This window comes from Miniopterus schreibersii (assembly GCF_964146895.1).
Source record: "Miniopterus schreibersii genome assembly, chromosome: 9".
NCBI classification, from domain to species: Eukaryota; Metazoa; Chordata; class Mammalia; order Chiroptera; family Miniopteridae; genus Miniopterus; species Miniopterus schreibersii.
In genome coordinates, this window is record NC_138118.1 from 56,283,830 (window position 1) to 56,308,340 (window position 24,511).

General features: G+C 35.9%; 1 protein-coding gene and 1 pseudogene across 2 annotated transcripts in view; one reads left to right on the plus strand and one right to left on the minus strand.

Moving 5' to 3' along the window:
* ZNF804B (zinc finger protein 804B) overlaps positions 1 to 24,511 on the plus strand; it is a gene marked incomplete at its 3' end in the record, with an annotated part of 418,502 nt that overhangs the window by 138,124 nt on the left and 255,867 nt on the right. The gene's annotated exons all lie outside the window — the stretch shown is intronic.
* LOC308561408 (large ribosomal subunit protein eL34 pseudogene) lies at positions 7,529 to 7,891 on the minus strand (annotated as a pseudogene). The gene has a single exon. The product of its transcript is annotated as a large ribosomal subunit protein eL34 pseudogene (transcript).

Below are 24,511 nucleotides of genomic sequence, written 5' to 3' on the forward strand. Positions count from 1 at the left end.
ATAAGCAATCAAGAGACATGGGTGACTCCAGTAGGCCTCTGGGACTCCAAACATAGCTCTCAGCACCCTTCCTTCTCACATCAGATGCATCTTCTAGTTTAGAATAATAAAGGATGTGTCTGTGCACGTGGGTTACCTCACTCAGCAGAAAGCATTTTTTAGATGATGAAACATCTTCATTTTATACACAAATACTTTTATAGCTTGTGTGACCTTTATAGGAAACCATACTTCACAAATCTATAGAGGCTCTGTTTGTTTCCTAGAAGAAATCCAGAAATCTCAAACTATGGACCACCTGCTAAAAGAGTTTTATGGAGTAGGCCAATCTTACTAGCAAATGCCATTTGTTTGTTTCTTGGGAGGTTGGCTACCAGCTTGTTTATTAGAAGATTAGACCAGGTCAACCCTCCCCCTTTCACCCACATTAGTGTCCCCAATAATAGGTAGAGAAATTGATTACATGCTAGCTGCTCCCTCCGCCCCCCTGCCCCCCGTCCCGTCCCCCCCCCCAGGGAACAAGATATAAATTTAGGAGAAAACATGATGTAGCAAGATGATAGCAAGGATAAAATATTATTTTGATAGAAACATTTTAAAATTTGTTTGGAGTTGGTTTCCATTGATATATAATTAATAGCCCTTCACTGGGTAGAGTTTATATTAAATTTTGAAAAAGTGCCAGACATTCTAAAAGAAAATACATTTGTTCAAAGTTGACACTTCTGACTCATAATACATGCTTAGGTGGTACCTTCTGGAAACAGTCTGTAGTGAGAAAGAAATGGCTCAAGATTATGATAGAGCTTCAGGATCAGCAGGTTTCAGAATCTCCTCACCCTGTTTACTCTTCCTATCCTGTTACTGTCTGACTGTAGGTTAAAATTAATATCGAAAGTAAAACCTGATATGTGCACTGAGAACTCATTTTGTCATATCTTTTACCACTGGAATAGTTTCTCAACAGCTGCTACTGGAGACTGTCATATTTCTCAATTAGATATAATAATTTGAAAATATTTTTTAAAATCAGATTTTAGCTAAGCAACATCCCCTGTCCCCTTAACTTACAACTTTGAACCAAATTTAGCATTTCAAAGTTTACTTTTTATGAATTACAGTTAGATTTATGTTTACTAGACTATTGAAGTTCTAAAATTATTATGAGAATACAAGAGAGTTAAGATATATTTATGAATTTATGTATGCATGTAATTTACAAAATGACATTTACGTATCACAGGTAATTATTGTTAAATCTTAAAAATAGCACTTATTTTAATTTTAACTAAAAGCTAATTACAGACATTGATATTTTTCTGATTTGCCTGATGAATAAATAAATCGTATAGTTAGTAAAGGATGTACCAAGGATCTTTCCAACCACCAATGTGACAACAATCAATCTATTGTATAATTTGATCTTCATAATAATCATGAATTAGTTAAAAAGGCCAGAGTAAATGCAGCAGTTAGTCTTTTGTTTTCAATTATACTTTGCTTTTGAAGAAGAAAATAAAATCCATTTATAGCCTTCTAATAAGTTAGATAAGTGCAAATTATCCATTTTATGTTTCTGAAATGGGAAAGAAAGAATATTTGAGTATCAATATAGGTCATATAAAACTGCATGATTTTAAACCACATACAATTCTACTGATAATTTAAGTACTTAACCGAGGACAAAATAGCACATAGAGAAGCATTTTATATTCAATATTTTGCCTGTCATTTTATATTGTCATTTAATTACAGAGTTCTGAAATTTAGAATCTCATTACTTATCTGAAAACAAAAATAAGATGGATGCAGGCTTTCTGTCATGGTATCATGGGTGAGATAAGTTGACTCACATCATAAAGAGAGTATGAGTTCATCACTGAGTGTGTACGTAAGAGCCCGTACAGACTCCATAATGTGGTTTTGGGGGTCTGTGCTATAGGACTGCCTGACAGTAATTTCCCATCAGTGGATAAAGATACCATGAAGTCCCTTTCCATGTTAAAATCTGCTTATTAGTGAGTTTTATTTTTAAAAAATGAGATTTATACTGGTCACTTCCAGACAATTGTCTAAATATTTCTGCTGTGAGAATAAATGAAAATGTCTATAATGTCCCCCCTCCTTTCTTATTTAAATGACTACAGTTGCATTTATCAAAGATAAAACAACTGATTGAACTTGTTCAAAATGCTTATTTCACTGAAACATTCAACCTGGTTCTGTGGTGCTGTGGAGACAAAAAATATGATTGAAATGCTTCCCTTGTCCAGTTTCATAAAAGGATATGATTTAGTGCAAATGCTTCTTGAATACATGTTTTCCTTTTACTTAAAAATAATAGTTATTCTATCACCTTCCTCATTTTTCTTCTGAAGTAATAAATATCAGCATGGTATATTTATTTCCATACCTTATTCTATCCTGATACAAACATAGATAAATAAGTATAGAGGTATCTTTTAGTTTATTTTGCAAAAACAGTGGTATAGCATATGTTTGATTTTTGTGTTTAAGATATCAGAGATATTCTTCCAGGTCAATAGAAATAATTGAAACATTATTTTAAACAGTTGTGTAATATTTCATAACTTAAACACACATGATTTATGTGCCATAATTAATGCAACCGTTCTCTTATTGATACATATTTATGTTGTTTCTAGTTGTATTTGGCTTTGCCAATACAAATAATGTTTTAATAGATACCTTTCCAACTGGTACATTTTCTCCTTGAGGGTAGATTTCCAAGAATTGAGTTGCGGGGGCAAAGGATGTGTGTACTTTTAAAAGATATTGCTGGAGCACTTTTCATCCCCACCAGTCATTTGTGAGATTGACTGCTATGTGCATTCTTGTTATTCTCAATACTGTCATTTCTTATCTTTCTTCCCTCCCCCTTTAAAAAGTTAAATTGGTGAAAAACTTTCATATTCAATTATTGTTTGAATTTGCTATCCCTTGTTTGCATGATATCTTGAACATATCTTCTTGCCTTCTTTGACCTGTTTGATTTCCCTGTCTTTGACTTGCCAATTCTTTTTTAAAATTTTTTATTGATTGATTGATTTTAGAGAGAGAGGAAGGGGGGGGAGAGAGAGAGATACATCAATTTGTTGTTCTCTTTATTTATGCATTCATTGGTCAGTTTTTGTATGCGCTCTGACCGGGGATCGAACCCGCAACCTTGGTGTATCTGCATGATGCTCTCACCAATCGAGCTACCCAGCCAAGGCCAACTTGCCTATTATTATGCCTCAGTTTGTACTTTTGTCATTAACTTCTAGGTGATCTTCTGTATTATAGACATCAACCATTTATTTGTCACATGTTAGGTAAATATTTTTTTCTATAACCTTTTTCATAATAAGGCACTGGGTACCTCTTCACGTCCCCTCTACTTCCCCTCACCTCTCTCCCTCTGGCTCACGCTTCCAGCTGTTCTGATTTCTGGTGTATTCCTTAAACAAGTGGGCCTTTGCTCCCACTAACCCTCTACCTGGAAAGCTCTTCCCCAGAGGGTCACACGGCTCCCTCGTTTTAGCCAGGACTGGAGATAACACGACTGTAATTCTATCTCCACATTTAGATATATTTTTATTTATAGAAATAGTATTTCTCATTACTGTGTATCTACCCTTTTGTTCACAACCTCCTGTTATACAACAGTCTCCACAAAAACAGGGATATCTTGGTTTTGTCCTCTCCGGTGCCCCTGGCATCTAAAAGTCTGCCTTGCAGCCCTGGCCGGTGTGGCTCGGTTGGCTGGGCATTGTCCTGTGCACCAAAAGTTTGCTGGTTTGATTCCCTTTTGGGGAACATGCCTGGGCTACGGCTCGATCCCCAGTGTGGGGCTTGCAGGGGGCAGCCAATCGATGTTCCACTTGCACATCGGTGTTTCTCTTTCCCCCTCTCCCTTTCTCTCTCCCTGAAAATTGATAAAATAAAAAATAAAACTTAAAAACTCTGCCTTGCACATAGTAAATACTACAGATTTGATGAGTAAATTCTTTATTTATTTATTTTTTTACCTTAATTGATGGCACCTATAATTCAAAAAAAACCTAGAAGTCACTGAAACCTTTGAAGTAACACATCTTTTTGCAAATCTTGTGTAAAATGATGCAGGCGCTATTTAGTATTCGTTCTTAATTATCTGACAGTGAATCAGTCTTTATTTACTCTTCCAAAGTCTCACACCAGTTACGTTTTTAAGAATTCTTAGGTTTTTATGCATTATAGTACAAAAGCTAAGCATTTGTATTGCCTTCACTGCTCTCCACTGAGGCCATCCTCACATATGAATGTGCCACTCTAGGGCCTGGGCTACGGTGAGGACACTGATGCTTCCTACCTGCTGCGGGATGACTTATGTCCCTCCTAAGTTCATACGTTGAAGTCCTAACCCCACCACTTATTTGAAGATATGGTCTCTAAAGAGGTGATTACGTTATAATGAAGTCATTAGGTTGGGCCCTAATCCATCCTGACAAGTGTCATTGTAAAGAGGAAATTTGGACACACAAAGGGACACCGGGGATGAGCGCTCACAGAGGAAAGGCCCTGTAAGGACACAGTGAGATGGCCATCTGCAAGACTCAGGAAAAAAACCAAACCTACCAAAACCTTTATCTTGGACTTCTAGCCTCCAAAACTAGGAGAACATACATTTTTGTTACTTGAGCCACCCAATCGGTGCCATTTTGTTACAGCAGCGGAATAGACTAATGCACTGCCACATCCCTGCTCTTTCACTGGACACAGACCGTGTGCCTGGAGGTGCAGATGAGCTTCATCCTCAGTGACTCTGACGTTTTCATGGTATCTCTGTCTCAAGAGGGTTAGTAATTTTTAAGTGTGCAGTGTCGTGGGGGCAGCTGTAGCAACTGAGGTTAACAGGTCGTGAATAAAAGGAAAAGGGTATGGTTGGTTTATGTACTAGTGATGCAGCCAGGAATCTTTGGCAGTGTCCCTTTCTAATTATAGTTTAGTTTTATGAGGGGTTAAATGTCTTGGTTAGTGCATAATAAATTGAAGATAGGATATAATTACTAATGAAAGAATTGTTTCTGAAGGAAAAGTACCTTCCTAAATGATCGTTCTAAAAAAAACCCACAAAACATATTTGAGTTTAGGATTGCCTGTTTGCCTCTATTTTATTATAATTGGAGATGGCATATATGAAGGATGCTAGAAACTTAAAAGAAAAAACCCACCAAGGATAACAGAAAAGAGAGAAGAGTCATTGCTGGCTGCCATTCCCAGAGAAGCTGAGGAAAGCAACCTGGCTGCAGCATCCGGCCCCTGCAGGAGCGGCTGTGCCATTGCATGTGCAGAGCAGAAAGCATGGGATTCAGCAGCAAAGAGCAATCAGGTGTCAGTTTCAAGGTTTCTGATCCAGCAGGTAAGGCAAAACATGGAAGAAGAGAAACCCCTGGAAATAAAAAAGACTAAAGTCAGAGTATATGGTAAGGTTTGATTCTAAGTGACGGTCACAATTGTCCAGGATCCCTCTCGGGTGCAGTAAAATGGGAGGCATGAGATGGAAAATGAAGGCAGGATGTTAAGGGACCTGCTTTAAAGAATGGACTTCTTCCTGGAAAGTAGTGTGTTTTCTAGGCCAAAAACTTAAAGTAGAAACCCTTTTCTGTAGACCAGGTCATCACGGTAGGCAGCAGGTAGGAAATACTGTGACTGTGGCAATATGTGACAATTTAGAATTCATTACTGCAGCCCGGACAGCAAGCTGAAGCACCTGGTAAACCAAGTGCAGGCGTGCATTGAGGAGAAATGTGGAGATCATCTGTGATTTCAGTCCCGCAAATCTGGTGACCTCAGGCAGACATACAGTGTTTAACTCTGCTCTGTTCTTTTATTTAAAATCAAAGGAATTTCTCACATCATATGATTTCTTTACAAAGCCGAAATGGAGGTGGGAGGGGAGTAATATCATACCCCACTGTTGTTAGCTAGCATTTCCTAATCCATTCATCTTCCTGTTCAACACGGACACATCCTTGATATCAGCTGCTGGGTGATTTTCTTAATTCCCTTTTCAGAATCACCTCTAACACGAATCTAAAATAATACCTACTTCCATTTATATAGAGCCGGTATTGTTGCTGTGGGTTTTTTTTTCCATCTCTGATGCCATATAAAAAAATACATGCTTCTTTATTCTTATGTCTTAGGTTTTACAAAATTACAGGTCAGAGCTAGATGTCTGCCACGGGAACAGAAATAAAGAAACAGCTGCTCTGCAGTTTGTTACACAAGTGCAGAGATGCTCAAAAGAATGAGACAGTGAGTGGCAGCTCATGCGTTCTGGGGATTTAGTGCAGAGGAACTAGGTCCCTCAAGGTCTTGTTGGAAATGTTCCTGTATTCCCAGGTGTGCCCTAATCCTAAAAGCAGTGCCAAAATTGACAGATTTTTTTAAAAAGAATTTTTAGAACTTATAATTTGAATATGGCAAGTCAGAGCCAACTTTCAAAACTGCCCTATTAAAAACAATCATTGGAACAGCCACAAGTGTATACTCAGTCTGTAGAATTAAATGCTTTAACTACCTTAATTAAATTAGATATAGAAATAAAGGCATTTTTTCAGAAGAGTTTCCGAAAAATCAGATGCATTTCTGAGAAAAGCAGTCTCATCTTAGCGAAATAACATGGCTAGTGCTTGTACTAGAAAACAGTGTTGTGGTTTAAACCGAGAGGGGTTTTTATTCAACGCCTTCAATGCACAAAGAGGACAGGACCATCACTTTGTTGAAGAGTGGACACCATGCTCACTCAGAATCATAATTTAATCATTCAAGGCGAACAGCTTGAATTCATGGTCCTACGTATTTCTCATTCCATAGGCAGCCTGAAAATTGACCTTCTCTTATCCCAGTCCTTGAGATGAGCCCTGCCATGGGACAGAAGCTCACTGAATCTGCAGAATTTCTGTGTCTCCTCCCCTGTTCCCTCTCCCCTCTCTCTGATTCTTTCTATGATCTATATATCACAGTTTCCAGTCATTGGTTTCTAGCTTTTTCCTAAGCGATCACCACTTCTCTTTCAAGCACACATATTGCCTAGTATTTTTGGCCCCTTTGACAGTTTCACAATCATATCCTCATTACAGCCTCATTTAGAGTAATAGAAACTACCTTTTCTGAACCCTGTCCTTCAATTAACATGCATTTAAATTTTTGCTATACATACTTAATTCTTCTCATAACTGAATTATTTTGTGAGACAGCCTTCCACGAGCCTGTATTTTCTCTCCCCAAACCTCAGTTAACAATAATACAGATATTGGCTGTATCCCCAATATCGCCTACCCAAACTCATCCGTGTTATCACGACCCAGCTGTATCTCTCTAAGCTGCTAGGTCTACTCTGGCTGCAATAGACGCCTAGTCATTAAGATTCCTTGGGAATTTAGCTGTGAGTCCTATTCAACTCTTCATTTTTGTATAATGGTCTTAACTTTTTTCTTTTTTTTGAATTTTTAAATTGCTTTTATTACTTAAAAAAACTTCATTTTTTGAATTTAGCTTTCTGACTCTGTGCTTGTGCGTTCAATACTTTCACAACGATTTTCTGCTCCTCAATAAGGAAGGCAGGCTTGATCCTGCCACAGACACATTTAGCACACGTGGATCCACCAGAGGCCCTGCTGACATGTTTTATCATTTTGGACAACCTCATGAGAACTTTAGGCCTCACAGCAGGAACTCGGCGAAGTCGGCCTGGGCACAGGCCACATGCAGATTTTGGTGCTTTCCCAACCTTCTTGCTATAAAGGTAACCAATTCTATTACCAGGGCTTCGGGGCAGCCTAGTTTTATTAGAGGCTGTATTGTAGGACAGCCTCTGATGGTACATCAAACGCTGGCCCATTGTGAATGACTGAAGTCACTGTCCCCCTGGTCTTAACTCTCGATACCTTCCTTTAGACTTACACAGTCAGTTTCTGTCTAAAAACCACTGACCGCTGACTTTACTCCTCTGCTCAGAGCATTTCTTGGGCATCTTGCTCTGACCTCCATTCTGAGCCAACCTGTTCCACCTGAGCTCTAACTACGAAAGCATATTCTGAATAAAGGATATTTGGAAAAATAATCTTTGATTTATAAAGTAGCATTATACAGTGTAAGTATTTTTAGCTACCAGCTGTGCAAGCAATAAGTAGGAGACTTTGAAGTACTAAAAATATTTGGGATGTGTCAAAAGGGAGCTGGCAAATACCCTGGGGTGCAAAAAGCCCTAGATACGATACATCTGGCACACATTTTTAGGATGTCCTATTTTTGGTCTGTCTTTTGATTTCTGAAGAGATCCAGGGGTGTTTCCCTAAAAAAGAAGCAAAAGTGTCAGAAATGCCTTAATTGAACAGGTAATCTGAAGTTTTCCCTCTCCTCTTCCTCTGCCCTTCAAATTAAATCTGTCATGATGCTTGACTTTAGTCTTGCATCATAGATGATAAACCTTTGGAAGGAAAATGATGTATAATATGGTACATATACTTTGTTCAGTATATTCAATTGAATTATTGTCATGAGTAGCTTATTGAATAAAGAATAAAAGTCAAGAAAAGATAAAATTTTGTGAGATGTTTATCTGTTCATTTCTAGTCTTAATATTACCAATTCTCAGAGTGTTTCCTGACATCTGTTCTCAATTTGAATACATGTGGAGCTCCTACGCAATGTTTCTTTATCATATGCAAAGCTCACGCTAAACATTTTCTGTAGAAATTCAATGCCTCCCCCTACCCCACCCCCTAATAGGTGTGGGAATGGGAGAGGGACCGGGGAAAGCATGAGTGTGCTCCTGTACAGGGGTGGGGCAACCACTCAAGAAATTTTAGTGAATCATACTTTTTGCTACATCCTTAGGGTCCTGAAAAAAAAAAAAAGATTAATTTGTGGGTTCGAAGTGTCTCAAATGTACTTACTATAAGGTTTTTTAATCGGTATTTTTAGCTAAAAGGTGAGCACTGATCATCAACTGATCTTTATACAGATATCATCTCTGATTTCTAAAAGACCTGTAGATTATTAAACCCCTGCTTTCTTGTCAGCTCTGTGTCACATCTTCTACAGTTTGTATAAGGATACTTGAACTTATCGTTGCCTTCTTGTGATAGTACTGAGTTGCTATAGACACTTTCTGATTCCATCTGTCAAGACAATGCATTATTTGACAAAAAGGTTCTCTTTTTTGGAAATAATCTATTTGTGGGATTCTATTGCAATTCTACCATAACTATCATGGTGATTTTAAAATATTTTCAAAATATTATAGTTTTGTGATTTTTTTTCTAAGTGATTTAAGCTTACAAAAAAATTTAACTTATTCACAAATATAAATCCATAATTAGTATCTTTAATATATTTATGACTTTAAAACCATTTTAAGCCTTTAATGATCCAAGATACTTTTTTTTCCAATTTTCAATAAATGCATTTAATTTAGATTCTCTTTAAAGAAAGATGGTTCCAGAAAATGAAGGTTTGGGTTATATTCAGTGTAGTTGTGGAGTATCCATGTAAAAAAAATTACAATATCTTATATTTCTCATATTTATTAACATTTACAGAACTTATTGAAAGGTTCATAAAACCAAAGGTTTAGGTTTCAGAATTCAGTAGGAGATAGATGAATTATAGTTGTAAGAACATGTTACATTACTTAAACATTTTTCTGAGTTTTTCTTTTAATTTATCTTTTAATTACAATTGACACACAATACTATATTAGTTTCAGGTGTACAACATAGTGTTTAGACTTTTATATACCTTATGAAGTAAACACCCTGATAAATCATGTACCCATTTGACACTGTACATAGTTATTATAATATTGACTATTCCCATATATTTTTATAACTGGGGATTTATTTTTATTAATCCCTTCACCTTTTCACTTATCCTCCTAAACCCATTCCCATATGGCAAGCATCAATTTGTTCTTTGTACCTATGAGTAGTTTCTGTTTTGTTTTTGTTGTTGTTTATTTTGTTTTTTAGGTTCCACATATAAGTGAAATCGTATGGTATTCCACTTCTAGGTATTTATTAGAAGAAATCCAAAACACCAATTTGAAAACATATATGTATGTACCCCTATGTTTGTTACAGCATTATTTACAATAACCAAGATATGGAAACAACCTAAGTGCCCATGGATAGACCAATGGATATAGAAGATATGATACATTCATACAATAGAATATGCCTCAGCCATAAAAAGAATAAAACCTCACTATTTGTGACAACATGGATGGACTTAGAAGATATGCTAAGTGAAATAAGTCAGACAGAAAAAGAAAAATACCATATGATTTCATATTTTTCTTAGTTTTTATTTTGATATTTTGTCACAAATATCTCAAATTTTAAGTCACACATGAAAATGCAGTCAGAGGAGAAATTTACTTCATTGTATGCTGGGATACAGTTGTGATAATTGAGAATTCAGCAATATTGACATTTGGTAAGTGATCTGTAACATCCTTGAGAAGAAACAGAAAGCTTTTCTGTGTCAGATTTCATCACAAATAGTCAACTAACCCTTTGACAGTTTAAAGGCAACCTGCTAGAACATCTCTAAGACAGAGATAGTTGGCAAGGAAAAGAAATCTTTAAAAATCAGCCATATTTTCTGGTTGAATAAGTGTCCGAATATAAATCTAGACTTTATGTTCCAAAATTAGTCCCAGATTGTGTTTGAAAAGTGGTTCAATTCATTTCTCTTGAATTATTTTTATGATTCATGCATTGTACTTTAATTACCATTAAAGAGAATTATTGAATGTGTGTGTGTGCATGAGTGAGTTTAGACACCAGGTTTTGTGGTAGTTGATAAAGGAGAGAGGGAGAGTTAATGACTAGCATGCTGACCTTTAATGGATTGCTCAAGAGAGCATTCACTAGGAAAAAGAAAACTTGATGCTTGGGTATTAATGATTCATCAAATATATTAAGGATTATAAAATCTTCAGTAAGAGTCTACAGAACACCCAGAATGATAGAGGTGTTTCTTTATTTTATAACTATACCTATGAGATTATACTGCAAGCCCTGAAATAATACAGAGAGCTATCAAAGCCTCTTTCCCTGGAAGAAAGTCTTTCTGTCATCAGTCCAGCCATCCCTTTCCTTCTCTTTTTGGTCAATAGCGTAGGAATTGAACCATAACATTTATAATTCAGTAGTTTCTACATACCTGTCTATCTTGCCACAGGCTGAGGGGAATTTGACGATTTTTGTCTCAATGAATCAGTTTTATTGATGCTCTTGTAGGAGTTGCATGTACAGCATAAACTTTCCTGGGAAAGATGCTTCTTTGCCGTAAGACTCAAAATTATTCATTAAATAATTCTAATTTTAGCCTAGAAGATTTAAATTTAGGAATGAAGACCATAAAATCGAATCTGTGGTTAATTCATGCATGATAACTCAGAGAAGTAAATAATTGGTATTTGTATTTGAGACAAGTTCAATGTTTCAGCACAAAGATTTTATGTGTTTATAAAAGTGAAACTACCATTACTGTTTCTTGAGTTCAGTAGAGTCTGCAGTTTAGCTGATGTGCAAAGACCACTTTATTAATTGGATGATGATGTAGGTAGAGCATAAGAAAAGACTATCCCACCATCATTAAAAATTTATGAATCTTTAATACTATGTTAATTGTCAGTGTATATTTTTATAATGAAAAAAAGATAAGGGAAAAAGACAGGCCTCTCTCATATAATTTGGCATAAACACCTTCCTTCCTTCCTCCCTTCCTTCCTTCCTTCCTTCCTTCCTTCCTTCCTTCCTTCCTTCCTTCCTTCCTTCCTTCCTCCCCCTCCCCCTTCCCCTCTCCCTCTCTTTCTTTCTTTGTTTTTGCTTGTTTCATAATATCTACCTGTGGTCTTAGAATACACTATTGTTGAAACAAACTTGGCACTCAACCATTTCATCTTAAGGATGAAAAATATGTGTGTGAAAAAATACATTTTCCTCTTAGTGTCTTTTCAAGTTTTAAGAAATTGCTAGCCATATTTGAAGCTTTATAAGGGGCAAATTAGATTATGTATATGAAATCATGCTCTGAGCTGTAAGCCGAGAGACAAATGTTAGTAATGTGGCTTATGCATTCAGGGTGTACTCCATAAACACTTTTTGAATTGGCAGTGCTTCTAGGGATGCAGAAAATTTCCATAGAACCTTTAAAGCTTCAAGAAGAAAGGAAAGTGAACTATGTTTTGGCTGCTATGATTTTATTTTGGTTACTGTTACATAAAGTATCTTTAAAAAAGTTACAAAGCCATGAGGAAAGTGTAACTCTTTTGAGATTGGAGAACTCGAATGTGTCAGAAAGACTTCAGTGGGCCTGAGGTGCCTGGCACCACACAGGAAGGATGCTGCTGCTTTCCTGTGTTAGTACTCAGCCTTTACTATGCCAGCTGTAATCCTTTCTCTGTCTTCTCTTGAACATTTTTAAATAGCAAATTAAAAAACAAACAAAAAACCTTACAGATATCCACTTGTGGAAATGTTTCAACATTTAGTATCAAACTAGAATCTTTGGTCAATAATCATGCTAATTTTGATTTGAATGAGAAAATGAATTAGAATCCTAGCCATTACATTACTACTTCAAAGGGCAATATATTTTGTGTACACACACACACACACACACAGGCACACACACACACACACACAATCTGTATCTATGTATTGACATGTATATTCTACAGCATCAATTATTTTGTCATTGATTCTGTCATGATAGCAATAATACCCCTTACCAATTTCCTCTTTTAAAATATTTGAAAATTTTAAGATGCACTTCATGTGACTCAACTTATTTTACATACAAAAATTTCAGTACACCTTTTTATTACAAAAGGTATCTGAGAAAATACAGAATTATATATGCATGGACACAGGAGATTGGCATTTGGAGATGAGCTAAATGACTATCAGGCATTGAACTCAAAACGTTTTTAAAAAATACCAATTGATTTGAGTGTAGTCAAGTCCTTCAGTCTTTAACATATTTCTGAACAACATTTTTAAAAGGACAAGTTTTTTGTTTTTGTTTTTTTTTAAACTCTAACTTGAAAACATATAAACACTAAAAAAATGGATTCCTTTTCCAAGGGTAAACTTCTCTTTATTTATATCTGTTCCCAGCTGGCAGTGGGTGGTATCTCATTCCTGGAAATGCATATCTTGAAAAGCAAATGCTTAGGGAATATCTATTTGGCTACAAGCAATGGCATTTCCAACTCTGAAATGTCATTTGGAGGAGTCCCCGAGTTCAGGGAAGAGAAATGTGGCTATGCTTTGGCAGACTCTGTACAGTTCAGCTCTCAAATTAATGGGTCTTGTGAATTCCTGATGGTTTTGTTGACCATGCTCTGCTTAACAGCATGACTTGACTGGGCTTATCCCATATTCATACTGATAGAATTATGGTCATTATTATCATTAATATGCATGCATTCTCCTTGTTCTGAGATCAGTTTGGAGTTTTCAGAGGAGCAGACTGCTAGTGCAGCCTCAAACTGGTGATTATGTCCAGTTTAATTTTTAAAAGGAAAATATTTTCTTAACCATACATGAGACCAAGTTGGAAAAGTAAAATAAAAAAAGGACATGTTAAAATTCGTCTTTTGTATGTGCAATTTTGGTTTGTGACCTTCTTTATCTCTGTTCTTACAATTTCTTCATATGTTTTGGTATTTTGATATAGCTGATTATAGTAGCATGTCCACATTTTTATAAATCTAATAATAAACCAGGTTAGAGATGGAGAAAGCCTTCCTTTATTAATGGATTTTTAAACAATTTTTATTCATAGTTATGAAAAATAAAACACTGTCATGCTATAAAATCTGGGAAATGCTGAAGTGAGAAACCCCAAACAAAAATTACCAGTAACCACTCATATCCACAGGTATATATAGGTATATATATATATATATATATATATATATATATTTCATCCTCACCTGAGGATATGTTTATTGATTTTGAGGAGAGAGAGAGAGAGAGATAAACATCGGTGCATGAGAGAAATATCCTTTGGTTGCCTCCAGTACCTGCCAAGACTGGGACCCAGGATTGATCCCGCAACCTAGAATCTAACCCGCAACCTTTTGGTGTACAGGATGACACTCCACCCAGCCGAGCCACCTGGCCAGGCCCACAGATGTTTTTGATCATTTGTATCTGTTTGTCTTTCCCCACTTAGGGAACAGTGTACCAACAAAGTCGATTCTCTCACATACGAGGATTTGAACTCTGTCCCGAGGTTTTTGTTGGACTGATTCCTTACCTAGGGAGTGGATAGTGAAAGAATAACATCATTAATGATACCATTCATGTTGAGGTGCAGGTGATACCTCTGAGCGTGGGCAATATGAGGAATCCTCTCAAGCTATGAAATGAGCTGCGTGGGGACATCATCCCTGGAGCTTGGTTCTTGGATGTGTCCTCTTGGTTGGGCCTGCTTCTGATGCCCCTGGAGACATTTGTCCCCTGGTCCAAGCACTTCTCACTGGCAAATGTCAATTCTATCCTGGTGTCAGGATTGAGGCCCATGTCCAGTCTCCCAGACTTGGAACTTCTCAGATTTTTCCTTTCTCCAATATTCTTCCTGAACCTTACAGTGACCTACATGACTTGGTTCCAAGCTTTCACTCCAAATTCATCTCCCATTATGCTCCCTTCTGCTCAAGAAAAGTCACTTATCCACTCCTTGTTTCTATTTTGTCCCTTGAATATGTCAGACTCATTCCTGACTCAGGGCTCTTGGACTGAGTTAACAGAGCGTGAATGTTCCTTTTCTTGATCTTTACCAGTTCTCAGCCCAAATGCCACCTCTCAGGCCTTCCAGGACCATTTCCTCTTAGTAATCACCCAATCAACACCTTCCTTTTCCTTGACTTTATATGTTTGTTTGTTTATTTATATTTATAGCACACATTGTTTAAAATTGCCTTGTGGTTTTTATTTATGTACTTATTGTATGTCAATGCTCTCTCACTGCCCTCCTGCATTCTCACACTAGAATTTAAGCTCCATGTAAATAGAAAGCTTGTCTGTTTTATTTACCTCTGTGTTTTCATTGTTTAGATGAATCTAGCACAGAGAAAATGCCCGATAAATGAATGCTGAATGGATGTTGAATAATAGAGCCTGGTTATCCAATAAGATGAGTGTGATTATTAGGAATGTTCCAGATCATAAAATCTCAAGAGTCTTTCTACACTCAGGCATACAATGAAGGCCCTAAAACCAAAACAGCTCTCCACCTTCTTCTCTACAGGAAAGGAAGGATAATTTTTATTCTTTCCTAATATAAATACACATTGTAACATGATTTTTAATAACTGCATCATATTTGATTATACGGATATAACATAATTTTTAACACCAATACCTTATTTTTTATTAAATTTATTGGGGTGATATCGGTTAATAAAATCATACAGGTTTCAAGTGTACAATTATATGATACATCATCTGTATATTGCATTGTGTGTCTACCACCCAAAGTCAAATCTTGTTTGTCACCATATATTTGACCCTTTACCCTTTACTATTCCCAAGCGCCTTCCCCCTGGTAACCACCAAACTATTGTCTGTGTTTATGATTTATTATTTGTTTGTTTGTCTTGTTTGTTCATTTGTTGCTTTCAGTTTTATATCTCACGTATGAGTGAATTCATATGGTTCTTGACTTTTTCTGTCTGACTTATTTTGGTTAGCATGATATTCTCAAGATCCATTCATGTTGTCACAAATGGCAATATTTCACCTTTCCTTTTGGCTGAGTACTATGCCGTTGTATATAAGTACCACATTTTAAAATCCAGTCCTTGATCATTTGCTTTTCTTCCATGTTTTTCTGTATTCTGAATGTCACCTTTGTGGAGATCTTTGTACACATATCTTGCCTACAATTTGAGTTATTTCCTTAAACTACATTCCATGAAATAAAATTGCTATGTTATAATATTTACCCCTCTTTGAATGTTTCCCATACTATTATTTGAAAATCTGACTGCCAAAATATTTATAGTTTAGACACAAGAAAAAACATACATCTTTTCAAAAAAAGTTTAGAAAATTTCTGGATCTACTCATTTAACTTCCTAGTTTTAATTTCAATTACACTGCATTAGTAAAGTAAATAAAGATTGATTTTTTTTCCCCAGAAGAAAAGCCCAAGAAAAGTAATTTGTCTGTCTCACTCTATAGACATTTCAGCCAAAATGGGAATGTGAACTGTTTCAAGTTGTCACACTTTCTTGCACTTGTTTATTGTGTTACTCTTAAAATAAATGAAGTTCAAAGTTGAGCAAAAACTTTATTTCTTACTGTGTTTTGAATAGGCTCAAAACACAGTAAGAAATAATATTCATATTTATCATATTTTAATGAATAGAATCTTTTAAGCTTACATAAAGAGATGTGCATCTCTGTTCTTAAAAGTTAAAATTTATATTTTCTCTCAAAGTATGGCAATCCCATGCTGTAGGAATCCCATTCTAGAGCATGCGAATGTTTTTTCACCTCTCTTTTTATAATGCACTTGCTGCTCTGCAAAATCACCAATCATGTTGTACTCCAGAGACATCTAAGTTATAAGGGAAGAAAAGCTTAAAAATGTATGGCCTTTATGGTCATACTCTTGCCACACAATCCAACAGTCATACTCTCAGATATTTACCCAGTTGAGTTGAGAACAAATGTCCATACAGAAACCTGCAAAGAAATGTTAATAACAATTTTATTCTTAATTGTCAAAACATGGAAACAATTAAAATGCCCTTCAGTAGGTGAATGGATAAACAAATTATGTTGCATCCTCTAAATGGACTACTACTCCGTGATTTTTAAAAAAATGATCTATCAAGTCACTAAAAGACATGGAGGAACTGTAAGTGCGTATTGCTAAGTGAAAGAAGCAAATCTGCAAAGGCTACCTACTGTATAATACCAACTATGTGACATTCTAGAAAAGGCAGAACTACAGAGACAGTAAGACCAGTGGCTGCTAGGGACTTAGGGGGAGAGAAGGAGGGGCGAATAGGTGACAAAGAAGGGATTTTCTGTTTGGTGAAACTGTTCTGTATAATACTGTAATGGTTGATATAAGACACTATATATTTGTCAAGATCCATAGAACTGTACAATACAAAGAATGAGCCTTAATGTAAACTATGGACTTTAGTGATAATATGTGGTCAATATTTATTTGTTATTTGTAACAAATGTACCACACTAGAGCAATCTGTTAATGGTAGGGGAAATTGGGTACAGGGGAAAGATGGGATGTGGGGACTTTTGGTACTATCTTTCTGTAAATCTAAAACTATTCTAAATAATAAGGCTATTAATTTTTAAAAAAACAACAAGGAATCAAATGTGACTTATTTGTCCTTCTACCTCTGTCTTTTCAGTACTGTCTAGTGACAGGTTATCCTTAAGCCCTTTTATTTTTGCCTGGATAAAACCATTTCATCAATTTGGTATTTCAAACCCCCTGCCATTGACTCAATTAGACGGTTGTATCAGTTAATCATTTCTCACTGTCAAGCTGTCTCTTGGTCTTCTAGAACCTGGATTAAAGCCTCAGAGTGATTATCTGAGTCAATATTTTTGTTTGTTAGATTGGACTTGTGTTTCTATAGCACAGCTGTACTGAACATAGTTCTGTTTGAAAAATGATAGCATATTGAATCTCTAGACCTCACTCAATAATGCTTTGTAGTCTATATTACTTGATTATATGTTAAAGGGAAAAATAGGAATGTTTGTAAACCTATGTTCTAGATATCTTTCCCATCAATCAAATTATAACCTTGCTGTTGTCAGCTTGCCTATAAAGCTTAAATTAATAATATAACAATAACAATTTTACTGACACTCCTTATGTCTGTTTTATTAAAAATTTTAGCTTTATATTTAAAAGTAATGAAGGTGATTTTAGAGAAATTTCTACCATCTAAATTTTGAATTTTCCAAGCTAAGTTAATCCGAAAGCAGAGAAAGTGCCTCTCAAGTGGGCTACCTGTAACTTGAATATAGTTTATTAATGTGATGAAAAAAAAGGAGAAATATGAAATATAGTTGATTTCACTTCCCCCTGGAATTCATTATGAACATGTTCATATACATGTTATCTCCTACTATGTAAATCGTATTGGTAAGACTCCATGCCATTCAGTGTTTCTCTAATACTATTAGTGCTAATGGCACTGTGTTCCCTTTGCTGCACCTGCTTTCCTGTGGCTTGAAAGTGCAATTTAAAATGCAGCACACTGCTGGCTGTTGTGGCTCAGCGGTTGAGCATCCACCTAGGATCCAGGAGAACGAGGTTCAATTCCTGGTCAGGGCACATGCCCGGGTTGCGGGCTCGATCCCCAGTCAAGGGGTGTGCAGGAGGCAGCCCATCAATGACTCTCTCATCACTGATGTTTCTATCTATCTCTTTCCCTCTCCCTTCCTCTGTCTGAAATCAATAAAGATATATTTAAAATAAATAAAATAAAATGCAGCACACTATCTACATTGGCTTATTCCGGCATTAATTAGAGCATCTTCTTTTCTTCTTTATAGAACAATATTGCCTTACAAATGAGAGCTCGAATACTCTGTCTCTTATCTGATGAATAAGTTCCTTTGAAACATCTTGAATTGAAAGTGAATGGAAGTTCAGTAATTGAACTTTGTACAGTCACCTGCCTCTTCTGTCTCTGACTCAGCGCTAATATTGTGTTAATGGAAGGAGGCCCATTTGAAGTAGGAAGCTTCTGGCCCCTTTGCTGCTTTATGTTTCCTTTCTCTGTGTTAAGGTTAGTGTTTGTCTGGAAGACTAACCTTTAAGAAATATTCTATTAACAACCACTGCATTATGACTTTCTATGAGAACAATAATTTTTGCAACAGTGTATGCTTAATTTATAGGCAGAATAGTCTAAGTGAATTAATGTACATAACCTTAAGCTCAGTTATATACTGATATAACATCATTACCTGAAGAATAATATATGTGTATGTGTTTCTTTAATGTGGAAGTCACCAAACATGAATTAAGTAAAGCAATAGTCAGGATCTTTAATAACTAGATAATTCTTTTCTGGCACTCTCACATAATAAATGAAAGAGAATTCTGTCTATTCCCCTCTCTCCCCAACATATTAGTCCATTCTTGCTATTTGAAGGAATTTGGTTTTTAGCGAGATGGGATTCTGAGGGGAAAAATCTATTTATTATTTTGAACTAAAATTTTCCTAATATTACATAGATAAATTTAAGTCTAAATATGATTTTATTGAGTTATTTCATTTTTTTTCATTCTCTGGATCCCCACATTTTTTCCTTGGGCTTATCTAAGCACAGAAATATACCTAAAAGGAAATTATAATTGGTAATTTACTTCTAAAATATTGAGTTAGTCTCTGTATTTACATAAATACATATGTGAATGTGTATGCATATATGTTATATATATGTGTGTCTCTATATATAGATACATATACAGTATATATGAAGAGAGAGAGGGAGGGAGCTACTTATATTATTTAGTTATTGATTTTTTGTTTACTTAATTAGGAATGCAAAAACAGCTGACAACATTTTCTTAAAGGGAGATTTACATTTCACAACGGTGAGTCTTAGATTATGGCATTACATTCTAGATTTTTTAGCCTCAAAAGTAAGTCACCATCTCAAAGGTAGGAGCCATGAATATTTATCATGGAAAATACCAGATAAATCACAGAAGCCCATAGGATCTAGAATTTTCCTTGGAAATTCAATTGATGATGACAGTTGGTAATTTGTCTTCATATATTTTCATTTCTTTTATGTGAATATTTTATTTTATAAGTTCAATGGGTCCAACCACATAAAATAATATAACTGAAAGGTTTATCACCCTGAAAATTATTTATAAAAATGAGTATTCACTCATAAATATGACAAAATGCACATTTAAATGGTAATTCCAGTGCCAATGTTATATCTTTTATTCAAAGACTAAAACCTTTTCATATATCTTATTTTATTTATGACATTTTTTTTTTTTTTTTTTTTTTTTGGCTCATTGCTAGATAAAATAGCCAGGTAGGAGATACACAGAGTCATCCACAGCTGTCACTATGAAATACTGGTGGCTTCATAGCATTTGTTCTATTTCGTTTACCCTGGTCATTGTAAAGTAAGTGTAACAGTTAAAATGGCTGGCCACTTTGTGGTTTACCATATGTCTAATCATAATATTCTTTCCTTTGATTTGAGGTTAGAGACATACAGTCTGGCCTTCGATTTACCTCTAGAGACTTTCAGATTTGGTGTCACATCCAACAGTAACTATTTGCATTTCAGATGCAGATTTTCCTGCCTGTTATTCTTATCTTTCTTTTGCCCAAGACAAATGCAGATCAATAATAGTGTTGGGAGAAATTCTACTTTACCCATTCCCTTCTGCATGAATCTAAAAAATGGAGAGGTAGACACGTTCTCTTTTTCATATTGTCTGCCCAGAGAGGAATTATGATTTAAATCAAGTCCCCGAAAGTAGAGTTGTGGTTCCGAGAGAGAGATGCAGTATCCTCCCAGGGCTTATTTCATCTGTGACTACCAGCGCAGAGTTCAGTCTGATGCAGTGAGAATCGCTCGCCTGCCTGATGTGTGCAGCGTGTTCAGTGTTTCCTGAGCTCCATCACTCGAGAGGTTGCCTGGCTCCTGGCTTCTCATTTCCATACCAAGCTCATTCTCACTGAGGTGTTTTCCTTCCATCTGAGTAAGATGCATAGATTTTTCTTGTTACCTGGTGCACAATGTTTCATGTAGTCACTGTTTATAGCAAGTTTACCCTTTCAAGTGTGCTTTGCAAGAAGGCAATTCAACTTTGTTACATTACCCTGTTAATACATTTTCTATATCATTTCATCTATTACTGTAATAGATATGTTCGTTCAGATTGTTTGCAGGAATTCTTTTTAATCATAAAGTACATTCATACTTTTCTCAGACTAGAAGCTTTTATGTGTTTGTAAGACAGACTTGCTGTTCAAAATTTTTAATATTCTGTAGACACTTGTTTTTAATATTCAAAGTAAACAGCCAGAAGCTCCCCTGTTCTACTTACGTATCCTTAGTGAGGATGTCCTCAAGAATATCTTCAACAGTTCTCTGAGAGCTTTCATTTCTCTTCTTCAATTCTTGCTCTGATATCCTGTTTTTTCCAGTTTCTCAGTTCTCACCCTGTGTCTCTTTTCATCTGCTTCCTTGATAGCTGCATCCCACATTATACATTCATGGGCACCTTAATCTCCTCCCACCTCCAGTGACACAAATTCATGACAATTTTTTGTAGTCAAAGGTTTACTCAGTATTTTGCATAATAGGTATAGTTTACAGAACTATCCAGTGTGGACAGCAGCTTAAAACTTAAAATATTAGTTATCATTTAAAAATTGACCCAGGCCATGCCAGGATTAACCTCTTCCAGGCCATGCTCCCCCTCTGGTCCCAGTTTATTGTCACCTTCTCTTTGTTCTTCTTTAGTTTCAAGTTCTGACATTGGAGTCCTTATAGCTTCTTGTACAAGAAAATTAGCTGGATCCTTCTGCAGTGGGGATTTTGACTTTTAACTTGTTCAAAATAAAACAAAAAAAAATTAAAGTGTTTTCTTAAGCAAAGGACCATCTGTTGGTTCTCTTTTTGATAAAGTGTGTCCTTTGTGAAAATTATTACATAAGCCTTCTTCTCATATTTTGTTGCATATTTCTGCCTGTAGTAGTTTACATGTTTATTCACCCATTATGTAAAATGTATTTGTTGGTTTTCACTAGGTGAAGATTATGGGTGACAATTTATGCTAGATTCCGAGAGATAGCCCCAGCGATAAGACTCAACTCTGCCCTCAAACCTCCATAGTCTACTGGGGTAAAGGGAGAAGTAAACAGACAAGTGTAAGGTAGAGTGACTTTAGCTCTGTCAGCTGATCATGTGGGGGGACCAGTGGTGTTATCTAACCTAGAAAGAAAGTGGAGGGATCGTGGAAAAGTTCTTAGAGGGAGATAATCTGAGATATCGGACATGCACAGGAAGATAAATAAGAGAAGAGTACATATAAGCAACAAATGTGAAAATGGGGGATGATGATTAATGAAGTGAAATGCTCTCTTAGGTGACCCTTAGGTGAGAGCTAGCTTAAGAAAACACAGAGCATTGTTAGCTTACTTAGAGATCTTCGTAGTCAACATACTACCTTTGTGATTTTTTCAAAAGTTAAGTTTCTTCTACTATTACCATTAAGTCTAGATATTGTTTCCTTCTTGAGATGCAGTATTGAAACCTATGAGCTTTGCGAAAATATATTCAGTTGAAAAGTTACCTACATGCAATAATTCTTATGCCTGAGCAGATTTTACCTCCTTCAGTGAGGATATAGTGAATTTTTAACAATAAATACCTATTAAAAACAACGACATTTAATTGGCTGTCAGTTTTCTGTGGATAAAAACGAACAAAAATTTTGATAGTTTTTTTCTTTCTGAATGCACCAATAATTTTTGTCATTTACAAATAGTCTTAGATGATTAAGATTTTTCCCCATATAATACGTCTGAATATATAGTAACTTGAGAGTTTTAGTGCGTGAAATGTATTTTAGATATTAAAGAATTGAGTGTGAGTCAAATGCCCAGTTTTATTACATGTGCTCTAAGGCACATTCAAATAACAAAAGGCCCAATTCTATTCCAAGGAGCTTTTGTGGTGAAATCGAACATGCCTATTTCAGTTCAAAGGACAGTTTTCTAAATTAAAAAAAAATATTATGTTTAAATATTTGTCCATATGTTTAAAAAATTACTGTTAGAATGCTTAGTGTCTTATGATTTTAAAAGGACAGTGTATATCTTCTTTGGTTGTGAGAGACCATCCACCAATTTTTCAATTATTTACTTATTTATTTTTAAATTTATTACAGCTGTTTCCCCCTTTCCCCCCATTTACCCCCTCCACTCTGTTCCTGTCCCCCTACCAGGCCTTCACTGCCCTATTGTCTGTGTCCATGGGTACCCACATATGCAAATAAGTTCATTGGTTCATCTCTCCCAGCCCTCCAGCCCCCCTTCCCTGTCTCTGGATCTATTTTGTTCATCAGTTTATTTTGTTCATTAGATTCCACATATAAATGAGATCATACAATACCTTCACTGATTTTGAAGGTGGCTGTGTGCTGGTCTTCTCCAGTTGTGTCTCATCATTTGTGTGGTTTCTGAATTGTTTAGATGCTCGATGAAGCTTGACTATTTTGTCCTGAAACTGACTTTGAAATACCCGCAAGGGAAGTGTCTTTGGGGACGTCGTCGGTTTTTTTCCTACACTGCTATTCTGTTTTGAAGTTTTCAACAATATGTAGTCCTGAATACAGCAGTGACCTCTTTATAACTTTTAAAATGAAAAAAAAAAAAAAAAAAAAATCAAGCACCAGTTTGTAAAGTACTGAGGTGAAATGAAATTCTTGAAGAGCTCAGTGTTCAGTTTATCTCTTATCTCCTCACAGAATTTGGCCTCATGGGCATGAGGTAAAAAGTTGATCTTAGTGGTTCATAATTAATGTCAGGGAACTATGATCCCAGCATGACACAAACTGTATCACCCAAAGAAAAAGGTAAAGAAAAATGATGATTGCTCAGCAGTTTACACCGGAGAATGAAAGGGAAAGACATTTTAAATGAACAGTGCTAAAGGCATGATGTTCCCCCACCATGTTTCATCAATCTTTTCAGCTCTTTTCTGAGCTGTACCTCCTGTGGAAAAGGGACTTTACAGTTACTTGGGGAATACAAAACAGTAAATTTTTGAAAAGGAGGCAACTTTTACTTTTACATTTTATTGCAGAGTTTTCTCTATAGCACATAAGCTTTTAGTGCAGAATTTGATTAAAATATATTCTGCTACCTGGAAAAGCTTTTCCTCATAAAAGTTGTCTAGTTTTATCATCAAGATGGTATTGAACTACACTATCTTTAATTGCTTTGAAGAAACTTGTAGCTATAATTCATTGTCCTGAGGTTTTTATAGACCGGAAATGCATTGTGTCTGTGCTCACTTCTTTAAGGACCAGAAAGTTAGCTTTTGCAGAATTTGTGTAGAACATTGTTTGTATTAGTAAATTGTGGTCTCTCTCTTTTCACGTAGCATCTGCAGGGCTCCTCACTCAATGCACCATCTAATGCTACAGTTTATATAGCAAGCAGACAGCCAGACAAGGATATGTAGCTCTATCAAAATAACAGACATGCAGAACTATTTAGGTTGCTAGAAGGGAATAGTAATATGGGATGTGGTCTGACTTGAATTTTCTCCACACTGAGCTCAATATTGCTCTGTTTTAAGTCATCTTTCAAAAGACACAGAAGCAACAGTGCCTAGGAGAGTGGCCATACATTGATGTTTGGAGAAAGCGTTATTTATGAACATCCTGTCCT